The 27942-nt window shown below is 50.4% G+C and overlaps 1 protein-coding gene across 1 annotated transcript in view; it reads right to left on the reverse strand.

Moving 5' to 3' along the window:
- Window positions 1–18719, reverse strand: part of LOC101542692 (core histone macro-H2A.2) — a 54990-nt gene extending 36271 nt beyond the window's left edge. Inside the window, exon 1 of the mRNA XM_055133294.1 lies at window positions 18588–18719. The gene's annotated coding sequence lies outside the window, so the exon portion shown is untranslated. The remainder of the gene's footprint in view (window positions 1–18587) is intronic.
- Between the last annotated feature and the right edge of the window lie 9223 nt (window positions 18720–27942).

The raw sequence follows: 27942 nt of genomic DNA on the forward strand, positions 1-27942 counted from the left end.
GGGTAGGGTGTTTGCCTTGCACGTGGCTAACCTGGGCTTGATCCCTGGCATCCCATATGGTCCCCCAAGCACCTCCAGGAGTAATTCCCGAGTGCAGAGCCAGGAGTATCCCCTGAGCATCGCTGGGCGTGACCCAAAAAAGCAAAAAAAAAAAAGTTTCAAATAGATTCCAGAGTCATGGGGCCCAAACTATGCCCCAGAGCACCCCAGTGCCCAGCTCTCAGTAGTGCGGCTTCACTGCTAGGCCACTGTATCTTCCTTTTGATGATGCCATGTGTTTGCAGAGCTGAGTCTTGAGATATTTAGTGTGATAAAAAGCAAGTGCAGAGGACAAAAAAAATAAAGAAAACAAAAACCCAGTCTGTGAGGCTTGGGGCTAACTGTTGGCAGAGCACCTGCCTTCAGCCTGGGCGGGCTGCCAGTCCCGCCCCTGGCACCGTCCCACAGGCTGAGACTCGGAGCGGGTGCTGGAGCCTCCACGGACAGTCCTCCCCAGCATTTCACCGACTCCGTGAGAGCACCCAGACACCTCCAGAGCCAGGAGTTACCCCTGAGCATCGCTGGGCGTGACCCAAAACCAGGCCTGGACTCTCCGTCGCAGGAACCACAACTACAAAGAAAAAGGGAGAAACTGACAATAAAAATTAGCCTGCAGGGGCCAGAGCGATAGTACAGCAGGCAGCATGCTTGCCCTGCGCGCGGCCGACCCAGGTTTGATCCCAGACATCTCATATGGCCCCCAAGCCAATCAGGAGGGATTGTGAGGGCATAGCCAGGAGTAATCGCCAGGTATGACCACCCCTAAACCCTAAAAAAAAAAATCAACTGGAACAGAAAATGTGAGTGACAGGTCCAGTCTGCGTCCAAAGTTTGAGGAGTTGTGCAACGCTCCCGAGCGGCCTCCATCCTATCCCTAACTCACTGGGGGTCTCTCAGAACAGAACAAATACTTCTCCTTTCTTTTAATTGTGGGCTTCTGATATTTTTAGCCAGCTACTGAATTGTTGGGACAAAAAGTCCTCGCTAAGTAGTTTGGCCTTACTCATTTAGTCAATAAAACCAACGGGGAGTTCTGGCCCTGCCCAGAAGAAACAGGCTGGAGACTCTCAGTTCTCCATGAACTGAGAGTTTGGGGACTTGGGCCCCATCCACGTGGCGCTGGCAAACTGAAACGTATCTTTAAGATGCCCTCAAGCTCATCCTAGAGCCAAGAAAGCAAGCAAGTCCAAGTTATTTTGAAAATTAGAAGAAATTTTATCTTTTAATCTAATACTTGTGCATAGGTGTGTAGTGGAGGGCGGCGGGGGGCAGTGGCGGCAGGAAGAAGCTAAAGCGTTGAGTATTGCATCAAAGGCAAAGCAGCAAACTCCCCTCCAAGCTTCTCAACCCCAACCCAACCTCACCCCAGAGGCCTGTCCATGAGATAATTTTGGATTTTAGTCTGGTTTGTTCTAGAAACACTTTCTACCTCTGCTTGTCCACCTCTTTTCATTTTTAGATAATCCCAATCAGTGCTGAAGAAGGAGCACTTACCTCCGCTCCATTACTGGCCATGTACTGTTTTCTTTTTTTTTTTTTTTGGGTTTCATTTGTTTTATTAATTGGATATATTATATTGGAAATTAATATTTATAGTCATAAAACAGAAAAAGAATAGGTTATACAAAGATGCTGGTAGATATAAACTTTTATTTGGGGGGGGCGAGTGATTTTGGGGTGTGGGCAATACTCAGTAATGCTCAGGGCTTACTTTTGACTCTGTTTTCAGGAATCACTCCCAGTGGTAATCAGGGGATGTACATGGGAACAGAGATTGGACCAGCATCAAGACAAGTGCATTGCCACCTTGTACTGTTTTCTTTTTAAATTTATTTTGGTTGTTGGCTTTTGGATCACACCAGCTCTGCGGAAGGCCTTGGGGCTTACTCCTGGCTCTGTGCTCAGGGCTGACTCCTGGCAGTGCTCGGGAGAACATATGGGTGCTGGGCATCAAACTCAGATCTGCCACGTGCAAGGCAAGCACCTTAGCCTCTGTGCTGTTCCTCTGGCCTGTGACGGTGGGTTTTAATCTTCATTTCTTCCACTCCCAGCCTTGGAAACTTTAAATAGAACACTCTCTATTTCTGACTCCAGCTTCGGCTATTGTCTCCTGCATCTGTGAATCAGACTAGACACTTCAATCTCTCCCTGGCCCTCGCCGTCCAACTGCCTCCCAATTTCTCCTGTACCACATCTTCCTTTTTTAAAAATTTTATTTTATAAAGTAGTTCACAATGTTTGATTACATTTAATATTTGAACACCAATCCCACCACCATAATACCTTCCCACCACTATATTTCAAATGTTTCCATCCTGAACCCCAATCCCTGCCCCAAAGCAGAACCGAAATAATTTATTTCGTATTGTTTGTTAAGAAAAACCGCTGAAAATGCTACAAGAAAGTTTTCTTAGAGGCAAAAGTGTGAAGATTGTTGTATTTCACCCAGGGGCCATTAAGTCCTTCTCTAAGAGACCGCTAACATGTTGTTAGAGGTGGGGCCTTGTGTGCTTACATATATATATATATATATATATATATATATATATATGTAAAAAAACTATTTCCCTCCAAGATTGGTTGCCTCCTACTTTAAACCCAATCAAAGGTGATGCGGTACTCTTGGACTCCGGGTGGTGTGAGGTCTCAGTTCTTTCGTGGCTGCATTCGGGGTTAGGCTCACTCGTGGGTGAGGCTCGGCCCGAACGTGTGGAGAGCGAGAGCAATGGCGGGGAGAACCACATCTTCTGGTGCTCTGATTCCTAACTCTTTCCACTCCATCCTGTGCATCTCGAGATCTTTATTTTGTCTTTAGGTTTATCCTGAAATTTTATTTTGTTTTTGCAGTACACCCAGTGGTGTTTGGGGGTTATTCCTGGCTCTGTACTCAGGAATTATTTTTGGCGGCGCTTGGAGGACCATACAGGTACCGGGGCTCAACTTCAGATCAGCCACGTGCAAGGCAAGCACCCTACTCACTGTAATATGTCTCCAGGCCTTACTCTGAAAATTTAACAGCCTAAGCACCAAGTCTGTGATGTAGGCTTGTGAGCACTGTTCCTTGCAGACTAGAGGCGGGCCTGAGCCTCCCACCTGCTGTGACCCAACACTAGCAGCCTCTGTCTTGGCACCAGAAGTGGATTCTCATTTCAAAACATGCTTGTTTTTTTTGGGGGGGGTCTCATAACTTCTAACAGAGCTGCCCCTCACTCTAAATCCCTAAACTTGCCAATAACTTGCCAATAATTATTTTGTTTGGGAGGGAGGGGCACATCCAGCAGTGCTCAGGGCTTACTCCTGGCTCTGTGCTCAGGGCTTACTCCTAGCTCTGTGCTCAGGAATCATTCCCTGGCTCTGTGCTCAGGGCTGACTCCTGGCTCTGTGCTCAGGGACCACTTCCTGGTGGGACTCAGGACTCTATGTGGTGCTGGAGATAGAACTTAGGTCAGCAGCACACACAAGGCAAGTGCTTCACCCCTGCCCCGTCTCTCCAGCCCTACAGGTGATTCTTGTTCTGTAAAGTAGCTGGGAATGCCGAATTCCTGAAAACTGAAATCAGGTTAGGGAGCTGTGAGTCTCTGATGACGTTCTTTTTTAAAAAAATTTTTTGGGTCACACCGGTGATGCACAGAGGTTACTCCTGGCTCTGCACTCAGGAATTATTCCTGGCAGTGCTCGGGGAACCATATGGAATGCTGGGAATCAAACCCGGGTTGGCCGCGTGCAAGGCAAACGCCCTACCCGCTGTGCTATCGCTCCGGCCCCACTCTGATGACATTTTCGTCAGGATGTAACCTCGGTTTATCAGTGGCTGGGCTTAGAGTCTCATTTAGAATCGACTGTGGACTTATTAACACTGAACCAGCCAATACCCTGACAGCTCTGAGCAGAGCAGAGCCTGTTCCACACACGCCTTCTCTCCAGCATGCCCGAGGCAGCTCTGTGTGCTGGAAACCCAGTGTATACCCAGGGACCACTTTGAACAGTGAAATCACTAGTGAGAAGTGCAAAAATGCAAAAAACCTGGCGCTAAGCAGACTACCACAAGGATGTGCATTTATGGCGTAAGACATGACTTTAGAAGGCGGAGTGTGGCTTTGTCCACCCTCAGCTGGGATTGAGCACGCTGTATCCTGCCCATCTCTTCTCCCATCACTACTGAGGCTGCAAGGCCGCAAGTGAATGCCAAAGTGCCAGGGTGGGGCCTGAGCAAAAGTACAGCGGGTTGGGCGCTTGCCTTGCATGCGGCTGACCTGGGCTCAATCCCTGGCATCCCATAGGTCTCTCAAGAGTAATTCCTGAGCGCAGAGCCAAGAGTAACCCCTGAGAATTGCTGGGTGTTACCCGAAAAGAAAAAAAAACCCAAAGTGCCAGGTGTAATGACTCTGGGGTTACCAATAGACTTGAGTCTTATCGTTGAATTAAAAAGTACTGAATCTTTGGGGCTGGCACATAGGGTGCTTGCCTTGCATGTGGCCGACCTGGGTTTGATTCCCAGGGCCCCATGTGCTCTCCCAAGCATTGCCAGGAGTAATTTCTGAGCGCAGAGCTGGAAGTAAGCCCTGAACACTGCTGGGTGTGGCCCCCAAACCAAAACCAACTGAACAACAACAAAGAATCTTTGAACAGGATTGTCTGTACCTCTTTGGGTTCTTGCTGACAAAAGATAAGGTGTCTGTGAAATTCTAAAAACCACCCAAACCTCCCCATCACGTTATTCTTCACAGGGGTCACATTCTGGAAGCCTGAACCCAATAATTATCCTGGGACTATCTACTAGACTCTGGGTTTTCTCCCTTATTTCCTTGATATACACCTCGAATAACTCTTCAGAGACAGTGCAAAAAATGTTCTGAATCTTACTGAGTGATCTTTGGATGACCACTGATGGACCCTTTAGCTTCAAAATAATGTGGCTTCAATTTTGAAGCTATTGGAGCTGGAGCAACAGGACAGCAGATAGGGAGATTGCTTTGCATGCAGGCAACCCTGGTTCCATCCCCGGCACCCTATATGGTCCCCCCAGCACCACTGGGACTAATTCCTCCTGAGTGCAGAGCCAGGAGTAACCCCTGAGCATTGCTGGGTGTGGCCCAAATACAAAACGAATAATAAATAAAATCTTGGTGCTATTGAATCACTGGTTTTATTACTCAGAGCGACACATAAATTCGGTGTCCCCATACAACCCCGGAACCCCCCAAGCCTTGAGATTCTTAGCACTTGGCTATTAACCCATCCAATTTGTCTCTAAAAACTCTAGAACTTTCCCTGTTATGTACCTGATTATTTCCTTCATCTCTTAATTTCTCCCCCTTTTCCCTTGTCTTTTTACTGGATGCCTGTGAACCAGGTCTGGATTTCTCCTCTTTTTCCTTCTATTGCCTTAGTCCCTTGATTTTCATTTTTTTAATGTGTTTGTGGTGCTGAGGCTCTAACTCGGAGCCAAATACAGACAAGGCAAACGCTCTGCTACTGAACCACCTTCCCAGGTCCCCAGTTCCTTGAGCATCTGTTGGTAATCAGATTTTCATTGACTTGTTTTCTTTTTTTTTTTTTTTTTGCTTTTTGGGTGCACTCAGGAGTTACTCCTGGTGGTGCTCAGGGGACCATATGGGATGCTGGGAATCGAACTCGGGTCAGCTGCGTGCCAGGCAAATGCCCTACCCGCTGTGCTATCATTCCAGCCCCAGACTTGTTTTCTTTATCATTTTACGGAGGAACTGTTAATTATACTTTTTATGCATACATTGTTATCAGCCACTGGTGATCATATTTTTACCTTCCAAGGGCTCTTTCTGGTACTCTTATTTCTTATTCAGTCTCCTTCCATGGTGGGGCCATGCATGTCTTTAAATCTCTCTGCAGCCAATCAGGGTGTGTTTAGAAGGTACAAACCATTTGTGGTTTGATCCAGTTATCCCATTATTGGCTGGCAGCTTCTCTTTTTCACTGGTTTTCCTTAAACATCTGGACATCTTTGCTTCTGTGCTCATATTTGAGAGTGAAAGATAAAGTTTATTATTAAACTTTAAAGTTTACTAAAAAAAGTTTCGTTTGGAGTTGGAGCAATAGTACAGCGGGTAGGGAGCTTGCATTACACACCACAGACCCAGGTTCGATCCCCGGCATCCAATATGGTCTTCTGAGCACTACCACACTCAGGAATAAGCCCTGAGCATTGCAGGGTATGACCCAAAAATGAACAACTAGCAGGCATGAATTCCTATTAGGGACCTGTATGTTTGTGTTTATGCGTGTGTGCGCGAGCGAGTGTGTGTGTGTGTGAGGTGGGCATTCGCGGGCTCACGGTATCCCAATTGGCAAGCATCTCCTTAGGGTTCCCAGTTAGCAATCGAGAGGTCCAAGTTTTAGGATGAGGGGGTCTGATTTTGGTGCAGCCAGATTCATTCTAGAAACTCAGGAGCTGCGATAGTTTTTGGCTCTTCAGTGGAAACCTCCGATTGTTAGTTTGTGGGATAAATGCCAGAAGCCCTACATGAAGAAGGGCAAGGAGGGAAGTCAAGTCATCGAGCTGCGCGGAGACAGACATTGATGACTTCCCATTTTCTTATTTGCCCACTTGAACACTCCCTCCCCTTGACGTTATTCCGGCCCTGGCTTTCCGGAGCTGCTGTACATACACCCTGTGTCTGTCTAATACCCAGAATATGTTCAGTCTTCAGAAAATTTGCTGAAAATTTCCATCTGCTGGTGATGAATACCAGCCCCTACACCTTTGTTGTTATTTATTTTCTTTTTCTTTTTTGCCATTCTCTAGGTGGGTTATAGAGAAGGAAAGCATGTTGTTTAGTTCACTGATTTTGATGGAAAAGCAGAAAGCATTATTTAAATGCAATACCTCTTTTGTTTTCTATGTTCTCCTTATCCTATGTTTATTTTTTAAGAGAATTTCTTGCCCGAGCACCTGGCTGTCTTCCCCGGGGCCCCTCAGAGGGGGTGGGCTCCAGCTTCCCTCCCCGCCCTGAACAGAGCTCCCTCGGCTGAAGACCTCCGGAGCCTAGCCACAGCCATGCTCAAGGCCCCTCTCCACACATTCGGATGAGCCTCACGCATTGAAGGTACCGGCAGAGGAACTCTGGTGTGCGGGACATGGGGCTGAGACCTCCAAGCCTGCTCAGATCGGCAACGGGCCTCTTCCGCCCAGATTTCCCATTTTCCAGTAGCTAGGTGGTCACACCCAGGGGCTGTCCCCTGGCGCTGTGTAATCCCACCAACGGCCAACATCCAGAGACTTAAAACCAAGCTCCTGGAAGCGACATCTTACAGCCTAGTTCTCCCTCTGGGAGAACCTGGTAAGCTACTGAGAGTTTCCTGCCCACATGGGAGAGCCTCGAAAGCTCCCCATGGTGTATTTATATGCCAAAACCAGTAACAATGATGGGTCTCATTCCCCTGACCCTGAAAGAGCCTCCAGTGCAGCACCATTGGAAAGGACGAGTAAGGAGAGGCTTCTAGAATCTCAGGGCTAGGACAAATGGAGACATTACTGAGATGGCTCGAGAAATTCGATAATCAACAGGATGATGATGATGATGATGACGATGATGATTTTTTAAATCAAGGCAACACTGGCTTATAACATTACATGGGTGTCAGGTGTACTGGCTTACATCAACATCTATATAGACTATATTATTTTCATAATCAAAACTTTAGTTTCTATCCATTACCATCTAACTCATTCCTTTTGAGTTTATTCAACTTTTTTTCCTGCTTCCTCCTGGTAATCCTATTTGTCCTTGTAGTGTAAGAATCTTGTGTTTTTAATCTTTTCCTTATTTACTTCTGAGTGAAATCACATGGTCTTCTCTGTCTGATGGATTTCTCTGAGTCTAATGCCATCTAGATCCACTCAGATTGTTGCCAATGGCAGGATTAATAGAAAAAAAAAAAAGCTGAGTGGTATTCCATTGTGTGGATACCCCATATCTTCTTTAGTCATCAGTTTCTGTTTGGTTGATTTTTGGGTCACAGCTGCCTGTGCTCAGAGCTTACTCCTGACTTGCGGATCACTCCTGGTGGGCTTGGGGCTCCAGATGGGATGCCAGGGATCAGACGTGGGTTGGCCATGTGCAAGGCAAATGCCCTGTACCACTGCTCCAGCCCCTGTCCACTCACCTGTTGATGGCACTTAGGCTGTTTCCAACTCTCAGCTATTGTGAATAATGCTGCAAGGAATAAGGAAGGGGGTGCACAGATCTCGCTGAATTATCAACTGTATATTAAATATTGATTTAATAGCTTAACACACATCATTAGGGAATTAGCTTAGAAATGAATATACTGGTGTGAATAAAGAGCTCAAGTGTTTTCTAATTGAGTCATAATGTTCTGTTGAAAAGTTCTCATCATTTTCATCACCAGGTGAGTCATTGGAAAATAACTGGCCTTAAGATCATCGAAGAATGTAAAATTTTGCTTCAGGAGATTATAAAAGGTCTCGCTCATATAATAAAATCAAATATAGGGTGTTTGTATTTGCATGATTATAGCCTATGGGATTTCAATAAAAACAATATTTAAAATTATACTATAATCCCAGAAGGGAGGAGAGAAAAGAAAGGAGAAACCCTTAGCGTTTGCCCTTCTTAACTGAGTGCTTTGGATGGGAAAGAGCAAACTCGACTTAACAGACTGGCTGCCTTCACGGAAAGACAAAAGAGACTGATTTTCTTAGACCAATATTTTACTTTAATTCACATCATTCACTGTCAGGCAAAAAGAAGCGATAAAGAGTAAACCATCTTTTATGCCTCAGACACTTAGGGAGGTTTTGACTGTGTGAGCAGATGAGGAACATGACAAACTCTGGCTAATCCGCAAGATGATCCTAGAAGCCACCAGCAATTCTGATTTAATCACCACTTTTCTTCAGCTGAGTTCTGCGCAGTGGTTTTTATAAAAAGATGACAATCAGTCATTTGCAATTGGGAACAATAATTATAGGTCAGTAAGCACAGGTGAGGTCTGGTTGGCTGAGAAACCACTTTAACAAAGGATCTGGAATTACACAGCTTACTTTAATGTACTTCTCTTTTGAGGGTGTTCTTTTCAAAAGTCTACGAATCAAAAATGCTTTCAGATAGTTTTTTAAATTTAGAAATAAAATAAGAGGAGGCTTTTCAATGATGGAAAGAATTTTTTAACTTTTAAATGCTGTTTTCTGCAATGTTCATGAGCATGAAATTCAAAGCGTCATCCCCTAATAGACGCTGAACTGTCTGAAAATTGCTGAAATGGACTCAAATGTATTCATTTTCCATCCTCATGATATTTTCCTCATCCCTAGTACTGTGCTTCAGAATATTTTATATTGTAAATATTTATGAAAAAATGAAGTAGACACTGCAATGAAGCATCTTTATTCTGTCAGTTCAAAACTATCCTTTGGGAGAATAAAATGAGATGAAATAAAACGAGGTAGGACACCAGGGAATTCAATATAAATACATTAACTACAAGTGGAAATATATTTTTAAGGGGAATGAAAATAAATCTCTTAACTTCACACCTAGCAGAAATGTAACATATTTCGGTGTTTTACCCTAAGTACTGTATTAAAATAATGACAGTTTGTTAGTATTATTTTGAAGCTGTAAGAACATTTTCAGTAATACTAGCTAAATCACTTGCTCTATTACACTTCCATTTATGAACTCCAGGGCAAATCATTATTACACAAGTAATACTTTCCAAACCATTTTCTTCCAAGGCCACCTTTAAGTGAATGAGAATAGTCAATAATTTTATCGTCATATATGTTAGAGCACATTAACAATTTATAATGTAAAGAGCTCTATCAAATGCAATTTCATCAAAATGACATGCAGATCAAATTAACCAAATTAACCAACCATAAATGTTAGAACCCAGCATTAACCCAATTTATTTAAATTATACTCTTGGATTACAAATCATTCCCTTTTAAAAATGTATTTCAAACCATGTCTGGAATCGTGCGTGGGGAAGCTCAGCGGCCAGCATGTTTGTTAGGATTCGGAGACCATGTCCGGCCTTCCACAGGGGACAGAGAGGCAGGCAGGGGTCAGAGGGGGCCGGGAGAGAGTGGATTTAGGGTATCTGCTATCTTGGCATGCTTTTTGTCTTCCTTGAAATGGAGCAAAAGTTTATTCATTTTATTTTGGGGCCACACCTGGCGATGCTCAGAGCTTATTCTTGGCTCTGTGCTCAGGAATCACTCCTGGTGGTACTCAGGGGGACCATATGGGATGCTGGGGATCGAATCTGTATTGTTGTTTGCTCAAGGCAAACACCCTACCCCTGGTACTATCTCTCCAGCCCCCCATTTTTCTTTTTGGGTCACACCGGCGATGCCTAGGAGTTACTCCTGGCTTTGCACTCAGAAATTACTCCTGGCAGTGCTCGGGGGACCCTATGGGATACTGGAAATCGAACCCAGGTCAGTCATGTGCAAAGCAAACGCCCTACCTGCTGTACTATCGCTCCAGCGGGTCCCCCCCATCTTTTTAAAGAGAGAAAATAAAAGTTTTTGATCTGTATTTTGCTCCTCTGTCACCAGCCTTCTGCTGCTTTCTTTCCTTATATATTTTTTCTTTCAGTTTTTTTTTTTGCCACATCTGGGTGATGTTCAAGGTTTATTCTTGACTCTGATCTCAGGGATGGGGCTTGGGGGATTTCGGGAGACCATGTGGGGGTGCTGGGTACCGGGGTCAGCCATGAGCTAGCAAGCACCTCACCCACTGTACTATCTCTTTGATCCTGCCTTTTTTTCCTACTATAAATATATTTGCTAACCTCTGTATGGCCTGAGGTCCATGAGAATGAGTACAAGTGAATAAATAAAAAAGTAAGTGTAGTTCTCTTTGGTTTATAGTCATGCACCCCAGAAGAAAATGACTCCAGGATTGTCTTCATGGAAAACAAGATAAAACTCACATCCTTTACTAGGTCTCTCCTGGTCTCTGCTCGCTGAGAATGGGCAAACAGGAGCAGTGTGGTGGCTTCAGAACGGAATCATTCCCACTCAGTCGTGAGGTCGCTGTTTCACGCGGGGCCGGCTGTTTCTCTAGACTGACTGGCTTTGCCTAAGCCAAGCTGCGTCTGGGCTGGGAATGGGGGACGCAGAGGGTGGAACCCCACACGGCAGGTGGGCTACAGCTCCTGGTTCTGCCTGGCCCTCCAGGGCTGTCCAGCAACCATGAGACCTGGGTTTGGAAACTGGAGGCGCTGACAGGGCTCTGAGCATGTCCTCTGCTGTCCCTTCCTGGCCAGTGACACAGGGAGCATTTCTCTTCCCTGTCACTTCTCTGGCTGTGGTTGCACTGAGGGGACAAGTGGCTGAGATGGTCCAGTGTAGTGTTCTGTGCTGGTGACAGGCAAAGGGGTCCATGATCCTGAGGGCTGAGTGGGTGGGTCCCCCGGGAGCCCTGGGCCCTGGCATGCTGTTTCTGCTGCATCAGTGGCACGACAAAAGTGACCCGCAGCCAGAAGTGCCCTTCCTTCTATGCAGGGGTGGGGTTGGGGACTGCAGGGAGTTCTAGGGAGCATCATGGAGAAGGCGTGAGAGGAGCAGAGGAACAGAGCACGTGTGTCCATTTGTGTGTGTGCATATGTGTGTGTGTGTATGTGTGCGCGCACACTCAGATTGGTTGGGGGCTGCAATTCTGCAAGGACTAGCTCTAGTCTCAGGCTTTAGGTGCGGCAAGTCAGCCTCCCTTTTGCTCAAACAAAATCTCTTAAGAGAACCAGAGAGACAGTACAGGGAGTGGGGTGTTTCCCTTGTATCTGGCTGACCTTGGTTCAATCCTTGACATAGGGTCCCCACAGAGCCAGGAATAGACACTGAGCACAGCTGGGAGTGGCCCCCCGAACAAAATCCCCTTTGAGAGCTCTAATGTAGAAGAGAGCTGGAAGGAAGGGGACTACACTGTTGGTGTGGGGCTGCCTGGGAATCTGACAGGTCCCACCTTCCCTGCCTGGGACCTGAGGAATTATGGGAGAATCATTGCACCGGCTGATCACCAAGCATCTTGCCAGGAATAGGTGTCATGAGGATGGTAAGAACATCTGTCTCTCTCACTCTTTTTTTTTTCCTTTTTGGGTCACATCCGGCAATGCTCAGGGGTTACTCCTGGCTCTGCACTCAGGAATTACTCCTGGCAGTGCTCAGGGGACCATATGAGATGCTGGGATTCGAACCCGGATTGGCCACATGCAAGGTAAGCGCTCTACCCGCTGTGCTATCGCTCCAGCCTTCTGTATGTGACAATACTTAATTTTGTTTTTGTTGTTGTTGTTGTTGTTATGGTCCAACACCAGCAGTGCCCAGGGCTGGATCTCTGCTCAGGGATAATCCCTGGTGGTGTTTGGGGGACCACAAATGGTGCTGAAGATCGAACTGGGGTTATCAGCATGCAAGGCAAGCACCTTATTCCCTGTAATATCTACCCACCCCTACACTTGATTTTAGTGGTTTCCATGGTAAAGGCAGCACAAAACACAAGATAGGAAATTCTGTGTCTATACTATTATTAGTGTCAGGCCAGTGGACACAAGTGGGTTTTCCAAGAGAGGCTTTATTTTATGTTATTTCTTTGTCCTGGTGACACGAAAACAAAATATCTCATGACATACCACGAGCCTAGGTTCCTAAGCCGGTATCACCAGCTCCTCATACTCAGAAGCAACCCCGGTCCTTAGTCAGGGCTGCCCTGCAGTGTCACGACGGCCACCAGCGCTATCTCTCCTCAGGGACACCAGAGATTCTGTGAGAGTGCGTGTCTCTGGACCCAGGCCGGTGGGCCCACACACACTTCCACACACATTCCTGTCAACTCATGAGAATTCTGACTTGAATTACTTACTCCATTCCAGATCCAAATTGGCAACGCCAGTCAAATAAACCGGGCAAAGGATGATGGATGGTGAGATGGATGGAGGAACCGTGAGAGCTTTAGAGAAACCACCGAATTTGTCTTATTTAATACTTTGAGACAAGACAGTTGTGACTGTGCTGTGGTCGAAGCCCTTTATCTTTCATCTGACATAGGTGAAACAAGGATGCAAAGAAGGAGCTTCAGGCTCTCCTGTAGAATGAACACAGCCCGAGGCTCACTGGATGGCTAACTGTGGGGCTGCTGGTGTGCAGGTGTGGGTTCAGTGCACCCCCTCCCCGGGTTTCTCACCCCATAACCACCAGTTGTGAGGTGACTGTCTTAACTTCTTTTTTCAGTGTTGTGGGTATGACCATAGTACCTTCCTGGGACAAGAGAGATAGTACAGTGGGTAGGGCACTTGCCTGGCACACAGTCAACCCAAGTTTCATCCCCGGCAGCACAGTGGGTGCCCCAGGTTCCGGAGTAGTACCTGAATACTAGGGGATGTGGCCCGAAACCAAAATATAAAATTACCTTTCCCAAGAGCTACTGCGACAAGTGAGTTCATACGTATAAAAACTGGAAGCCAGTGGCATTTAATTCATTTTAGCTATAATGACTGTTTCCATAAGAGGAAAGTTTTGTAGAACTATTTCCATGGAATACAGACCGGCATTGTTTATCTATTTCAAAAGCAACGGCTATATAGTACCCTACAGTGCTTCACGCCGTGTGTATTAAAATGTGAGACTTAACACTCAGCCCTACTCTCCATCTCCCTCACGTATCTCTGGAGCTGGTGGAAGGGGTGGGAAAAGCATTTAACCTTGGGAAAACTCTGAAAGTCACACAATGCACCTAGAACCCTCAAGAAAGCACTTCTGTGGGTGCTTTGGGCTGCGCCCTGGTCTAATCCCATATTCTCCCAATTGCATCCGCCTGGTGAATTCCCCGTCCCCGAAATGTCCGAATCCTAGGACTATCAGCATTATCTCACACCTCAAAGGACTTGGGTGATCGATGATTCAGGCCCCGTCTGTGTTCAGCCCTGGTGAAAGTGTGGCCTGGGAGTGGGCAGTCATCATCAAACACCATGTGCAGGGCCCTGCAGTGTGAGACCTGAGGCCCCCTCTCCTCCCCCCACTGCCTGAACCCCACCAGGGGTTCATGCGTCATCCGCTAGGCAACACGACCAAACTTCAGAAACTACCCTAAATGAGAGAACTAAGAAATGAAACCAGGTTTAAATATTTCCTGCAGAAGCAGTCTGGGGCCCTCTTGCGGGGCAAACCAGTGACCTCTGCAGTCTTTGTCTGCATCCAAACCCCCGCACACACCCCAGCATGGGAAAAATCCTCCATGCTCACAGTTTCCACCATTCTTTAAAAAAAAAAAAACCCAAAAAACAAAACTGTCACCTTCAATACTATAGTTAGAATGCATCCTCTTCAGGATCTTTTCTTTTCTTTCTTTTAAATCTAATTTGAGATCATAACAGATTCAGCGAGGAAAGGATCTGCGGCCCGGGCACGGAGTTCATGCCCAGCCTGAGCCCTGGAACACAGGCCCACAGGGCATCTGCAAGGTGGGTAGAAGGAAGAGAGGGAGCTGGTTCGAGCTGTCTCCTCGGGCTCCTGCTCCCGGCTTGCTCCCTTTCCCCTTCTCCCTCCAAATCCCACCATGTTCTCTAGGAAGGCCCCCCCACCCCCGCCACCTAGCATTCCCTTCTCCCTTTTGGGATCGGTGGTGACAGTGGCAGGGGGAGGGTGTGACAGACACCTGCCTCCCGGGGTGAGGCCCAGGTCCCATCCCTGGCACTGTGGAAAAAGATAGTTGAAGCATTTTGTGATTTTTATTATACATCATCAATCACTTTTAAATTCTTAATTGTATTTAGTCATCCAAGCAATACATAAATTAATTCGAATTGTAAATTTTGAAATATTACACCAATGGTTATGGATGGGTCTGAATAATGAGACAACTAAACTCCTCCTTGGCAATTGCTCCATTCAGCGCTCTCTCTCCCTCCCTCTCTCTCTCTTTCTCTCTCTCTCTCTCTCTCTCCCTCTCTTTCTCTCTCTCTCTGTGGGGAAGGGCCACACCGAGTGGTACTCAGGGCTTATTCCTGGCTCAGTGCTCAAGGATCACTCCTGGCAGGGCTTGGGGGGCCATATGGGATTCCAGGATTGAGTCCCTGTTGACCACATGCCAGGCAAGTGCCTTGTCCTCTGTCCTATAGCTCTGGCTAACTCAGGTCTCTTCCAGTGGGTGTCTTCCAAATGTCTTCTGTCCAGTTATGTATGCCTTTTTATGACAGAAATGCATAGAATTTTGCTCTTCTTGCAGAACTGTCTTATTTATCTTTTTTTACTGCCATACAGTATTATTTTGAAATTTTCTTTTTTCACTAATATGTTTTTTTAATTAAATCACTGGAGATACACTTTTTCACTAATATTCATAACAGTGACGCATTTTTGTCCCAATATATTTATACACACACACATGCGCGTAGTCACACATTCTTGCTCTGTTTGTGTATGGTGCTGGGGATTGAACCCAGAACCTCACACATATAAGGCAGATGCTGTAGCCAATGGACCACATCCCCATTCTTTGTTGTTTTTCAATTTTTTTAGAGGGGAGGGGCACATCCAGCAGGGCTCAGGGCTCACTCCTCACTCTGTGCTCAGGAGAGATCATCCCGGGTAATGCATGGGGGACCATATGTAGCGGCAGGGATCAAACCTGATCTACTGCAAGCAAGCAAGGCAAATAAGTGCCTTAACCCTTCTATCATGGCCCCAGCTCCATTCACTCTTTTTGACTTCTGTCTCATTTCCCGAAGGTAGATGTACGAGATTTTACTTAGCTATTCCCCGTGATGGTTGTTTGGTGACTTTCCATCTTAGAACCACCTAAACTCTACAATGGAATGGATTTACACAGTCTGTCAACACATCTTGCTTCTTCAGGATACATACCAAGGCATGAACCCGCAGGACCCCACAAGTGCACATGATAACTTCTTTTTTTTTCTTTTTGGGTCACAGCCGGCGATGCACAGGAGTTACTCCTGGCTCATGCACTCAGGAATCACTCCTGGCGATGTTCGGGGGGATGTTGGGGGAATCAAACCCGGGTCGGCTGCATGCAAGGCAAATGCCCTACCCGCTGTGCTATCGCTCCAGCCCCCACATGATGACTTTTAACAGAGCCAAATGGCCCTTCAAGTTGACAATATCTATTTATACACCAGTCGGCAGCATATAAAAGTACCTATTTTCCTCTTGGATTGCCATCATTAACTACTTTTTGCCTTGTTTTACCTGTCCGATAGATTTAACTTCCTAAGCTGGGGGGGTTGTAAGCTGAGAGCCCCCAGTTCCAGATCTTTCCATTCCTCCCTCCCCCGCCCATCCACAGGTATTTCATAATCGGTGTTCAGTAAAGGCTTCCAGAACCATCTCTGGCCAGAAGTCCTTTGCTTACCCCTGGACAATGCACACTTTCAAAAGTGTTTACCAAGATGGCGTCTAGCTCTGAGGTTATTTCCAGTTGGTGGAAGTTTTGCACATCCCTCCCCGCATCTTTCTCGTTTGAAGTTTCGAAGCCAGGATTTATCTCCTGCACTGCTGGCAAGAGGCAGAGACACAGACCTGGTTGCCTCAGACAATAGCTGGCAGGGTGTCCCACCCACCAAGAAGCAGACCCAAGGCGCCCCAAAATCCCTGGGAGCGAGAAGGGGGATGGAGTGGGGAGGGAGGAGGGTCAGATTCTTTGGAAAATTCTGGATCCAGGGAGGTAAACGGTTTCCCAGAGTTTTGAAAGAGAGGAAGCCATCAATAATGTCTAAGGCATGGCAGTAAATGCATTCAGGCGAGGAGGGACTGACAGGGCTGGGAAAAACTGAAGTGGGGGAACTGGGCACGTTTTGAAAGAAAAGGTGGATGCAAGAAAACGAAGTTTTAAAGGTGTGAATCATGCCATTGAACAGAAACAATTCATCCAGCCAGTGCCTGTACTAACGTGTGTATACTATGATAGTTGGGGCAAAGGCAGTACAAAAAATGCATGAGCAAGGTTTCAAATCTGGGCCCTCCGCTCTGAAAGGCGGTTGTTATTCTGAAAATAAGAGTGGTGGAGAGGGGTCAGCGGCCACTGCGACCTGCAGTGGGGCAATGATATGTAGCTGAGACGGTGGGAGGGTAAGGAACAGGTTCTCTGGACGGAACAACGTGAAGGAAACCTCATTTCCACTCAAAAAAGATTTTTTTTTCTTGCCCCTGTGGAACTGTTTCAAAAGCCTCTGCAGCCCAAGGAGGGCTGGACGGCATCTCAACACAGACACGAAGGAGAAGGAGGAGGAGGAGGAGGAGGAGGAGGAGGAGGAGGAGGAGGAGGAGGAGGAGGAGGAGGAGGAGGAGGAGGAGGAGGAGGAGGAGGAGGAGGAGGAGGAGGAGGAGGAGGAGGAGGAGGAGGAGGAGGAGGAGGAGGAGGAGGAGGAGGAGGAGGAGGAGGAGGAGGAGGAGGAGGAGGAGGAGGAGGAGGAGGAGGAGGAGGAGGAGGAGGAGGAGGAGGAGGAGGAGGAGGAGGAGGAGGAGGAGAAGGAGAAGGAGGAGAAGGATGGGGTGCACGCCTGCCATGGGGGACCCCGCCTTTCCCAGGGCAGGGGGCTGCAGGTCGGAGGCTGGGGGTGCGAGCGTAGGCCTGGGCCCTGTTCTGTGTCCCCTCCCCGGGGCTGGCCAGAGGGATAGGGGGTTCTGCTGCCCTTGGTGCCCAGCCCTGCTGGAACGCCCAGCTGCCTGCAGCACCAGGCTGGGGGCCCGTGCTCTCCTGTGCTCCCCCTCAAATACACCTGGGGGGGCGTCAGGGCCCCTAGCCCGTCACCACGAGGAACGAGCGGCCACTGGCCACGCGTGGGGAAGGCGGTGCCTCCGGCGGGGGCAGGCTCCTGCCCTCTTGGCTATTGTTGTCGGGAACAAAGAGGGCAGGAGCGGAGAGCGCCCCCACGCGGGAAGGTGGGGAAGGGCACCCGCGGCGCGGGGGCTGGCGGAGCCCGCGCGGCGCACCCCTTCCCTGCGCCGCCGGCACTTTACTTTCTCGCCCGCCGCCCCCCGGCCCCCGTCACCAGCCTCTGCCTTTTCCCGCGCAAAGAGGGGGCGGCGGGGTGGCCGCCATTTCCCCGGGCGCCCCGGAAAGGGAACCGGAGGGGAGTGCCCGCGCCGTGCACCCCGCGCCCCTGCCATTGTCGGCCCGGGCCCCCCGCCGGCCGGCCCCGCGCCCCCCGCGCCCGGAGCGGACCCCCGCGGCCCGGCGCGCCCCGGCTCGCACCCCCGGGCGCCCTGCGCATCCTTCCTTCTCCCGCCGTCTTCGCCCCAAGATGCTGCCGGCCGCACGCCGGGCGCAGGCATTCTACCGCTTTTTACATTTTTATTTTATTCTTATTTTATGCTTTTTTTTGCACCCTCCCATCCCCTTTATTGCAAGTTGAACAGCTTGATTGATACATTTTTTTTTTCTTTTTTGCAGGGAAGGACGGCTTTGCAGGGGTGCGCCCGCCGGGGCTGGGGGCGCGGGGGCGGGGGGCTCTGCCCGGGCCCCGCGCCGTGCGTGCAGACCCCGGCCCCCCCGAGAAGGATGCCATGGCCATGGCGCGCTCACCTGTGCTGCCCGCCGCTGGGCGCCGGTGCGGGGCAGGACGCCTGGCCGTGCTGGGCGCTATGTGCGCGCGTCAATGGCGGCGGCGCCCGGGCCGGGGACCGCGCGGGGCGGGGAGGCGCGAGCGCTGCGGCTCCGCATAGCGGCCGCTAGGAGGCGCCGCGCCGCGCGCCGGGCGCGGGCTCCGGCCTTGATGGGCTATTGTCCTCCCGGGCGCCCGGGACGCCCCGCGCGCCCCCGCCGCGGGCACCGCGCGACACCCCCGCCCCCCCGCGCCCCATGGTGGGCGTCCGTCCGGCGGGCCGCGGGCCGCTGGGAGGCGGCGGGGGGCGAAGCCGCCTTTGTTGCTCGGGAGTGACCGGCCCGCGCGGGTCCCCGCGTGCGTGTCCGGCGTCCGGCGGCGGGACGGGCGGGAGGCGCGGCCACCGTCGAGAATTTAAACCCCAGCCTACGGGCTGTTTGTTTTTAAATTTTCACCCTCTAAATTTAGACCGTTTCGAATCCATCATGGCATGGATGCGCAGGTGGAGGCTTGGGGGGACCCGCGTGCAGCGGCGGGGCTGGAGAGCCGCTTGCCCCCTCCCTCCCCCCGCCCCCTCCCCGGGTTAATTCGTCCAAAGGGCCAGCGGCGGGTCGGGTTTGCACGAGGCGATTGCCCCAAGGAGCGGCGTTTAATGCGTTCCTGAAAAAAATAGTTTGCTGGGGGGTGTGGTGGGAAATGCCAGGTGTGACCAAAGGAGGGGCCCCTGCAGTGTCTGGCTGGAACCTGGTGCTGTCCTTTGTGAAGGAGACGTGACCAGGAGCGCCCGGTGGCGGCTGGGGGCAGGCCAACAAATAGGTTATTTTAGAGGGACATTGCTGTAGGCCACCCATGCTTCCTCTGATGAGAGAGAGAGAGAGAGAGAGAGAGAGAGAGAGAGAGAGAGAGAGAGAGAGAGAGAGACAGACAGACAGACAGACAGACAGACAGAGAAAGGAACGCTGTAGGAAAACAACCAGCACTGCCAAATGAATGCTTTTGTTTCCATGTATAGTGTTTATTATCTATATTCACCCCCTCCAAAATATTTAGGCAGTTGGGATGGCTGAAAACTTTCATCCCGAGTGGGAAGAACCCGAATTCCCACCGTCCTCAGAATTCACGCGAATCAGCGCGATGGATGAACACGGAGCTCACACTTTAGACCATGTGCATCTTAAATGTTTTGCTGAGAAATCAGTAGACAGTGTGCGCGCCTTAAAGGTATAAATAAATTCTTGCTTTGGGTTTCTCAGACTTTTCAACTAAACAGCCTCAGCTTATTGGGATCCACCCCCCCACCCCGCCCCCTTCTTTTTTTCATTTCTTTTCTCCTTTTTTGCTATAGCCTCACTGTTGCTTGCCTTTGAAGGTACTCTTCGGGTCAGAAATCTCGCCAGGATAGAGTCCTCGGTTCCTGCATTGTATATGTGAAGGTTTCAAATGATCCGCTGGGGCATTTCCTACAGGCTTCTGTGTCCCGTTCCTCCAGGAATGCCCACTTTCCTTCTGACTGAGATTTCTGCCGCCTGCTTGATCAGAAATAACACCCCCCTCACCCAGGCCAGCATTCAAGAAGGTTCAAGAGCTTTCTTGGTAGACCGTGAAAAAAAAAATCTTTGTACTCTGACCCAATCATGCAGACAGACTGAGTTATTGTTGTATAATTCATCAAGTGACTCTAGATGCATAGTTTCTCTGTGATTTTGTAGTAAAAACTGTTCGTGTGGTCATTTTCATGTGGATTTTATGTAACTCTTTTCCCCCTAGCCTTTTGTTTTATGTGCTCTTCTGAGAAAGGCAGGGGTCTAGGGTATTTACTAGTTAAGGTTTTGTACTGGTTGGTTTCTTTAAATAGAGGATGCTTTCACAACGGAAAGATTCTAGTGGGAATGGGCTTTTCATAATACTCTGCTTCTTACGAAGGATCGCAGAGCACACCTGGTCAATCCCTTTGTGTTATAGGATAAAATCTGATATTTAGGAGGATAAGTTAATTGAAGAAGCGCCATTGAATTTCCAATGCAGTTCCTTCCCACTGCAGGCTCTTTGGAGTGGAGTTTGGGCCGTGTACCCCTATTGTGCTCAGGGCTTACTCCTGGCTCTGTGCTCAGGGATCACTCCAGACAGGCTCAAGGGACCATATGGGGTATTGGAGATCAAACCCAGGTTAGTCACCTGCAAGGTGAGAGCCTACTCACTGTAATATTTTTTCTGTAAGCTTCTGAGTATGGATAAGGAACAAATTGGCAAAATGATATACAGATCTCGTTAAATGATGTTCATTTAATTTTTGTTGTTGTTGTTTGCTTTTGGACCACACCTGGCCTTGCTGAGGGCTTACTCCTGGCAAGTGGAAGAATGAGTTGTGGCAGTGAGAGTTGACGCTGAATGCTTACTCTGCGCGCTGTACTTATGTCTGACTACTATTGATCTCCACAACTCTATGCGGTGGACACTATTTTCTCATCTTCACAGATTAAGAACGTGAGGTAGAGAGGAGATGAGGAACTGGCCCCGAGTATGGAGCTAGAGAGTAGCATGTTCATTCTCCCCATTTATGTTGGCAGTGGGATGCATATTTACTTTTGGTTAGTCACATGAGGAAATATCTTGGACCATTCCTAGAACACCCTCAAGGAATTAGTGGAAAGCCTGATGGCCAAAGGTTTGTCTAATTACCATTGCACCCTAAATGTCTTCTTAACCCTTGAGCTGTATGTGTATGTGATATTATGAATTAATATATTGATTACGAGTTGATTTCCTATGGCAAAAATGTCTAGCAAACATTTTGTTGAGAACTAAGATGATGTGCTTTTGCACCTAAAGACAGACAGGTAGTAGGGTTTAGAGATGAAAGGAAAAAAGGGTCATCGATGCAATCTCTTCCACATCAATTGAGCCTTCTACTAATGCATTCACAAAATCATCTATTTAAAAAATAACCTCATTGATTTTTGCCCCTAAAATCTTTCACTTTTTCATGATCCAAATTTATGATCTTGTGTAAATTGAGTGGACTTTTATTTTCCATGATTAGCTCTAATCTAGTTTATGACTCCTACTATAATTTGTGATCATTTTGCCCCTCTTAGATTATGACACGCAATTATACTTATTAATTTCCTGACTTTTGCTTTGTCTAGAAGGGTATATATTTATATCTGACATCTGTACATATATGTGCCTGAGATTTGTGTGTCTAGATTAATTTCACTTGAGAATTTCTCATCTCCTTTGAAGTAACCTGAGATTCCCTGGGAGTATCATAAAAACAGATGGGAATAATTCGTTTAAGTTCTCCATTGAATGTAAGTCGGGCAATTCTAGGTGTATTAATTCTATTGAGGCACCAACTGGCATAACTAAATAGTAACCTGGGGGCTTGAGGTTATGAAGGCAGGCTAGCAGCACAGCTTCTAAACGGATGTTAGAGCCTGGGAAGCACTAGACAATCAGACTTACAAGTTTTTTCTTACCTAGCAAGTGTCCTAAGCTATACCTGTTCTTGTTATTGTTTTGTTGTTTTGGCCTCATCCAGCAGTGCTCAGGGAGTACTTCTGGCTCTACATCAGGGATCACTCCTCGCAGACTTGGACAACCACAGGGGATGCCAGGAATTGAACCCTGGTCAACTGTGTACAAGGAAAGCTCCCTACTTGCTCTACTGTTGCTTTGCTATTTCTTTCAAATAGGGAACATAATTAATATTACAACATTAATTTTCTTGATCAGACCTGGTGATTTCAAGACCTTAATGATATGGAAAACACCATAAGCAGCCAATTATTAATATCTCTGGTTAAAATGATTGCCTTTCTCTCTCTCTCTTTTGGCTTTTTGGGTGCTTTGCACTCAGGAATTACTCCTGGCGGTACTCGGGGGACCATATGGGATGCTGGGAATCGAACCTGGGTTGGCCATGTGCAAGACAAACGCCCTACCTGCTGTACTATCGATCCAGTCCCTTCTCTTTATTAAAGAAATACTAGTTTTGACTTTTCTTTGGTTTTGGACCCAGGTTCGATTCCTCTGTCCCTATGGGAGAGCCTGCAAGCTACCGAGAGTATCCTGCCCACACGGCAGAGCCTGGCAAGCTACCTGTGGCGTATTCAATATGTCAAAAACAGTAACAAGTCTCACAATATAATAATTACTGGTGCCCACTCCATCAAATCGATGAACCATGGGAGGACAGTGACAGTGACAGTGCTGAGATTGAATCCAGGGCATGATGTAAGCAAAGCTTGTACCGAGCTGCACCTCCACCTGTCCTGGTTCTTAAAAAAACAATCAAATACACTTTTAAACTTTTCAAGTCGAAGCAGCACAGTTCATGACTTCGAACCTTTGGCATTATTCTTTAACATATAGTATATGGTATATTATGGTCATCTTTAAAGTTTATTTTCCATTGCTCACCATGCAATTGATTCCCTATATATGTTTCATGTCTCTCTCTCTCTGTGACACACACACACTCACACACACACTCACACAGACACAGACACACACACACACCACCACTGCCACCACCACCACCACCACCACCATCCAACCAACCTTTCTCTTCTGTTAACTGGCGACTTGTCCTTTTGTATACTAAGTTCTGACTCTAGTTCTGGGAAAAGGGACTGATACAAACGTGTGGGAATAGATGCATATCTATGGATAAATAAATATTTGAAGTGAGTATTTCTTGAAGTGAGCAATCCTTATAAGAAGGATTGCAGTCAGCTCAGGGTTATTACTGGTTTAGATTTGGAAGGAGTCTACCAAATGTTCAGCATTTAACCAATGAACTCGATTATAAAGGAAAACGGGATGTTTCAGGTTTCTTAAGGGAAACGCCATTGTCAGCTCCAATTATGCAAAGTTGTGGTTAGGTAAATAAGGCCTCGGTGTCTGTGTCTGTACCGTGAATGGAAACAGGGCCAGCTTATAGGGGCTTGTCGGTTGGTTCCTGGCTCAGGCCCCCGCTGGAGGCCCCTGGGAGCTCCTCCGCTCACCTCAGGACCGAGCACTCTCTGTGCCAATAGTGATGGGAAGCAGCACACGCCTCTCGAGACCTTAGCATCTGTGCTGGGAGAGCCGCAGTGCAGCCTCTTACCTACACACAATTGCTCTTTATAACTCCGCTCCATTCTTGAGAATGGGGGCATTGATTTTCCAAATCCACAAAAAAATGCAACACCATAGTAAAGCTCTAATTTATTTATACAAATGGTGTGTTTTTACAAAGGCCATCTGTCAGTTGACTCTCTGATCTAAAACAAATCTGTTTGTTCTCCCAGAAGAAATAACATGTCTGTTGAAAAAGGATTTACGGACGACAGGCTGCCCAATCTACCAGCCATTGGGATAACAGTAACTATTTATGATATATTTACTTCTAAGGGAGTGCTACGAGTGGAAACTATTACTTGTAAAATATGGTAATTAATTTTTCATTAACTCAAAGCCAAGAAATGGAGCCCATCATATTTATGAAGATTGGTGCACAAGAATCATGTTTCTTTCAGGGGAAAAAATCCAGACAGAGCCTGGGGGGTTAGGCTGCTTGCGTGCCACGAGTCCAGTTTCCCTCCCTGATGCTACATGGTCTCTTCTCTGCACCTGCTGGGTGCCTGAAAGCATCAAAGGCTGTAGCCCTGGGAGCCCCTGAGCAAAACCCTGAGGGAGTCACAGAAGACCCAGGACCCTTACAGAAGTCCTTCCTTGGGCCCTCACACTGCACGGTTACAGCTGAGTACTACCAGAAGTGACCCTTCAGTCTCTTAAGCAGTGCTTGGGGGACACTTGAATATGATGCATGAGTCAGATATTACAGATAGTTCTAAGGATTTCTCCCCTGGCCCCAGTCTGTTGGCATATGCCAAAGTTTATTTCTCCAGTGTCCTTGCCAGCACTGAAGGGTGCCCTGGGTAGACAGAGGTCATATTGGCCTTCTCTAGGACCCTCAGGGGACAGATGCTAGCTGGCAACTTTCCACTTTGCTGAGACCTCAGGCAGGAGAGAGGCTGCAGAGATGGGGGTCACACTGTTGAATATATCCCTGTAGGGTCACCTGCTGGTGCTGCCAAGTAGGAACCTGCCAATGGCAGGACAGTCGCCCATGGTGTCTGTCCAAGCCTGGCACAGAGCTGGGCCCCACATGCTCTGCCCCTGCAGCCCAGCCTGAGATTGTGGACCAAGAGACATAAAATCAAGAAGATAGAAATCAAAGCAACTGTCCTCTCATACCATGTGGCTTTGAGAACGGGAATTAATGACAAAGAGAAAAGGGCAAAAGCCCCAAACACTTGGAAATTAAACAAAATAATCAGATTAAGTGAAAAAAGTGTTTTCTGAGTAAACAACAAAATAAAATGTTATGGTTAGACCAATTAAACAAAAAAAAAAAAAGGAAGGCAAAACATAGTAAGGGAGCAACAAATGACCAAAGGCCACGGAAAGGGAGAATTGGTCCACAGAGCAGAGTGCCCTGACTTGGCACACTGGTGGAGGGACGTGGGCACTTTTGGTGGGCGTGGTGTTGGGACGACGTGTGCATAGACTTATCTATCATTAACAGTATTATGAATCATGGTAGGTTTCGGGCAGGCAGGCCAGGCAGGCCAGGCCCAGCAGGACCAGGCCAGTGGTTCGGCCAGGCAGGACAGGCCCAGCAGGGCCAGGCCGGCAGTTCGGCCAGGCAGGCCAGGCCAGGCAGGGACAGGCAGGCGGTTCGACCAGGCAGGCCAGGCAGGCCAGGCCTGGCAGGACCAGGTCGGCGGCTCGGGCAGGCAGGGCAGGCAGGCCCAGCCCGGCAGGGCCAGGCCGGCGGTTCGGCCAGGCAGAGCAGGCCCGTCAGGGCAAGGACGGCGGTTGGGCAGGCAGGCCAGGCCCGGCAGGGCCAGGCCGGCGGTTCGGGCTGGCAAGGCAGGCAGACCAGGCCCGGCAGGGCCAGGCCGGTGGTTCGGGCAGGCAGGGAAGGCCCGGCAGGGCCAGGCCGGCAGTTCGGGAAGGCAGGCCAGGCCAGGCAGGGCCAGACTGACGGTTCGGGCAGGTAGGCAAGGCAAGGAAGAGCCAGGCTGGCGGTTCGGGCAGGCAGGGCAGGCAGGCCAGGCCCGGCAGAGACAGGCAGGCGGTTCGGCAAGGCAGGCCAGGCCGGGCAGGGCCAGGCCGGCGGTTCGGGCAGGGAGGCCAGGCCCGGCGGGGCCAGGCTGGCGGTTCAGCCAGGCAGGGAAGGCAGGCCAGGCCCGGCAGAACCAGGCTGGAGGTTCGGCCAGGAAGGCCAGGCCCGGAAGGGCCAGGCCGGCGGTTCGGGCAAGCAGGCCAGGCCAGGCAGGGCCAGGCCGGCAGTTTGGGCAGGAAGGCCTGGGATGGCAGGGCCAGGCCGGCAGATTGGGCTGGCAGGCCAGGCAGGCCAGGCCCGGCAGGGTCAGGTCGGCGGTTCAGCCAGGCAGGCCAGGCCTGGCAGGGTCAGGCCGGCTGTTCGGGCAGGCAGGCCAGGCCCGGCAGAGCAAGGCCGGCGGTTTGGCCAGGCAGAGCACGCCCGTCAGGACCAGTCCGGCCGTTCGGGCAGGCAGACCAGGCCTGGCAGGGCCAGGCCGGCTGTTCGGCCAGGCAGAGCAGGCTCGTCTGGGCCAGACCGGCGGTTCTGGCAGGCAGGCCAGGCCTGGCAAGGCCATGCTGGCGGTCCAGGCAGGCAGGCCAGGTCTGGCAGGGCCAGGACAGCAGTTCGGGCAGACCAGGCAGGCCCGGCAGGGCCAGGCCGGCGGTTGGGGCAGGCACGCCAGACCCGGCTGGGCCAGGCCGGCGGTTCAACCAGGCAGGCCATGCCCGGCAGGGCAGGCCGGCGGTTCGGCCAGGCAGGGCAGAAAAGTCCGGCCCGGCAGGGCCAGTGCGGGTGTTCGGCCAGGCAGGGCAGGCAGGCCATGCCCGGCAGGGCCTGGCCGAAGGTTTGGGCAGGCAGGCCCGGCCGGGCAGAGCCATGTCGGCGATTTGGGCAGGCAGGCCAGGCAGGCCAGGCCCTGCAGGGCCAGGCCGGCTTTTCGGGCAGGCAGGCCAGGCCCAGAAGGTACAGGCTGGCGGTTCGGCAAGGCAGGCCAGGCCGGCAGAACAAGGCCGGCGGTTCGGCCAGGCAGGGCAGAAAAGCCTGATTCAGTAGGGCCAGTGCGGGTGTTCGGCCAGGCAGGGCTAGACCGGCGGTTCGGGCAGGCAGACCAGGCCCGGCAGGGCGAGGCCAGCGGTTTGGTCAGGCAGGCCAGGCCCAGCAGGGCCAGGCCGGCTGTTCGGGCAGGCAGGGCAGGCTCGGCAGTGTCAGGCTGGCGGTTCGGCCTGGCAGGCCAGGCCCAGCATGGCCAGACCGTCGGGTCGGCTAGGAAGGCCAGGACCGGCAGGGCCATGCTGGCGGTTTGGGCATGCAGGCCAGGCCCGACAGGGCCAGGCCGGCTGTTCGGCCAGGCAGGGCAGGAAGGCCAGGTCCGGCAGGGCCAGGCCGGCGGTTCGGGCAGGCAGGGCAGGCTCGGCAGTGTCAGGCTGGTGGTTCGGCCTGGCAGGCCAGGCCCAGCATGGCCAGGACGGCGGTTTGGCCAAACAAGCCAGGCCCCACAGGGCCAGGCCGGCAGTTCGGTCAGGCAGGCCAGGCCCGGCAGGGCCAGGCCGGCAGTTCGGCCAGGCAGGGCTGGCAGGCAAGGCCCGGTAGGGCCAGGCCGGTGGTTCAGCAAGGCAGGGCAGGTAAGCTAGGTCCAGCAGGGCCAGGCCGGTGATTCAGCCAGGCAGGCCAGGCCCAGTAGGACCAGACCGGCGGTTCGGCTAGGAAGGCCAGGCTCGGCAGGGCCTGGCTGGCGGTTCGGGCAGGCAGGCCAGGCCCGACAGGGCCATGCCGGCTGCTCTGGCAGGCAGGGCAGGCAGGCCAGGCCCGGCAGGGCTAGGCCAGCGGTTCGTGCAGGCAGGCCAGGCCCGGCAGGGCTAGGCCGGCTATTCGGGCAGGCAGGCCAGGCCCGGTAGGGACAGGCCGGCGGTTCGACCAAGCTGGCAAGTCCCTGCAGAACCAGGCCGGCGGTTCGGCCAGGTATGCCAGGCCAGGCAGGGCAAGGACGGCGGTTCGGCCAGGCAGGCCAGGTCTGGCAGAACCAGGCCCGCTGTTCGGGAAGGCAGGGCAGGCCCGGCAGAGCCAAGCCGGAGGTTCAGGCAGGCAGGCCAGGCCCGGCAGGGCTAGACCGGCGGTTCGGGCAGGCAGGGCAGGCTTGGCAGTGTCAGGCTGGCGGTTCGGCCTGGCAGGCCAGGCCCAGCATGGCCAGACCGTCGGGTCGGCTAGGAAGGCCAGGCCCGGCAGGGCCAGGCTGGCGG

The sequence above is a fragment of the Sorex araneus genome, chromosome 3 (genome assembly GCF_027595985.1).
Source record: "Sorex araneus isolate mSorAra2 chromosome 3, mSorAra2.pri, whole genome shotgun sequence".
Classification (NCBI taxonomy): domain Eukaryota; kingdom Metazoa; phylum Chordata; class Mammalia; order Eulipotyphla; family Soricidae; genus Sorex; species Sorex araneus.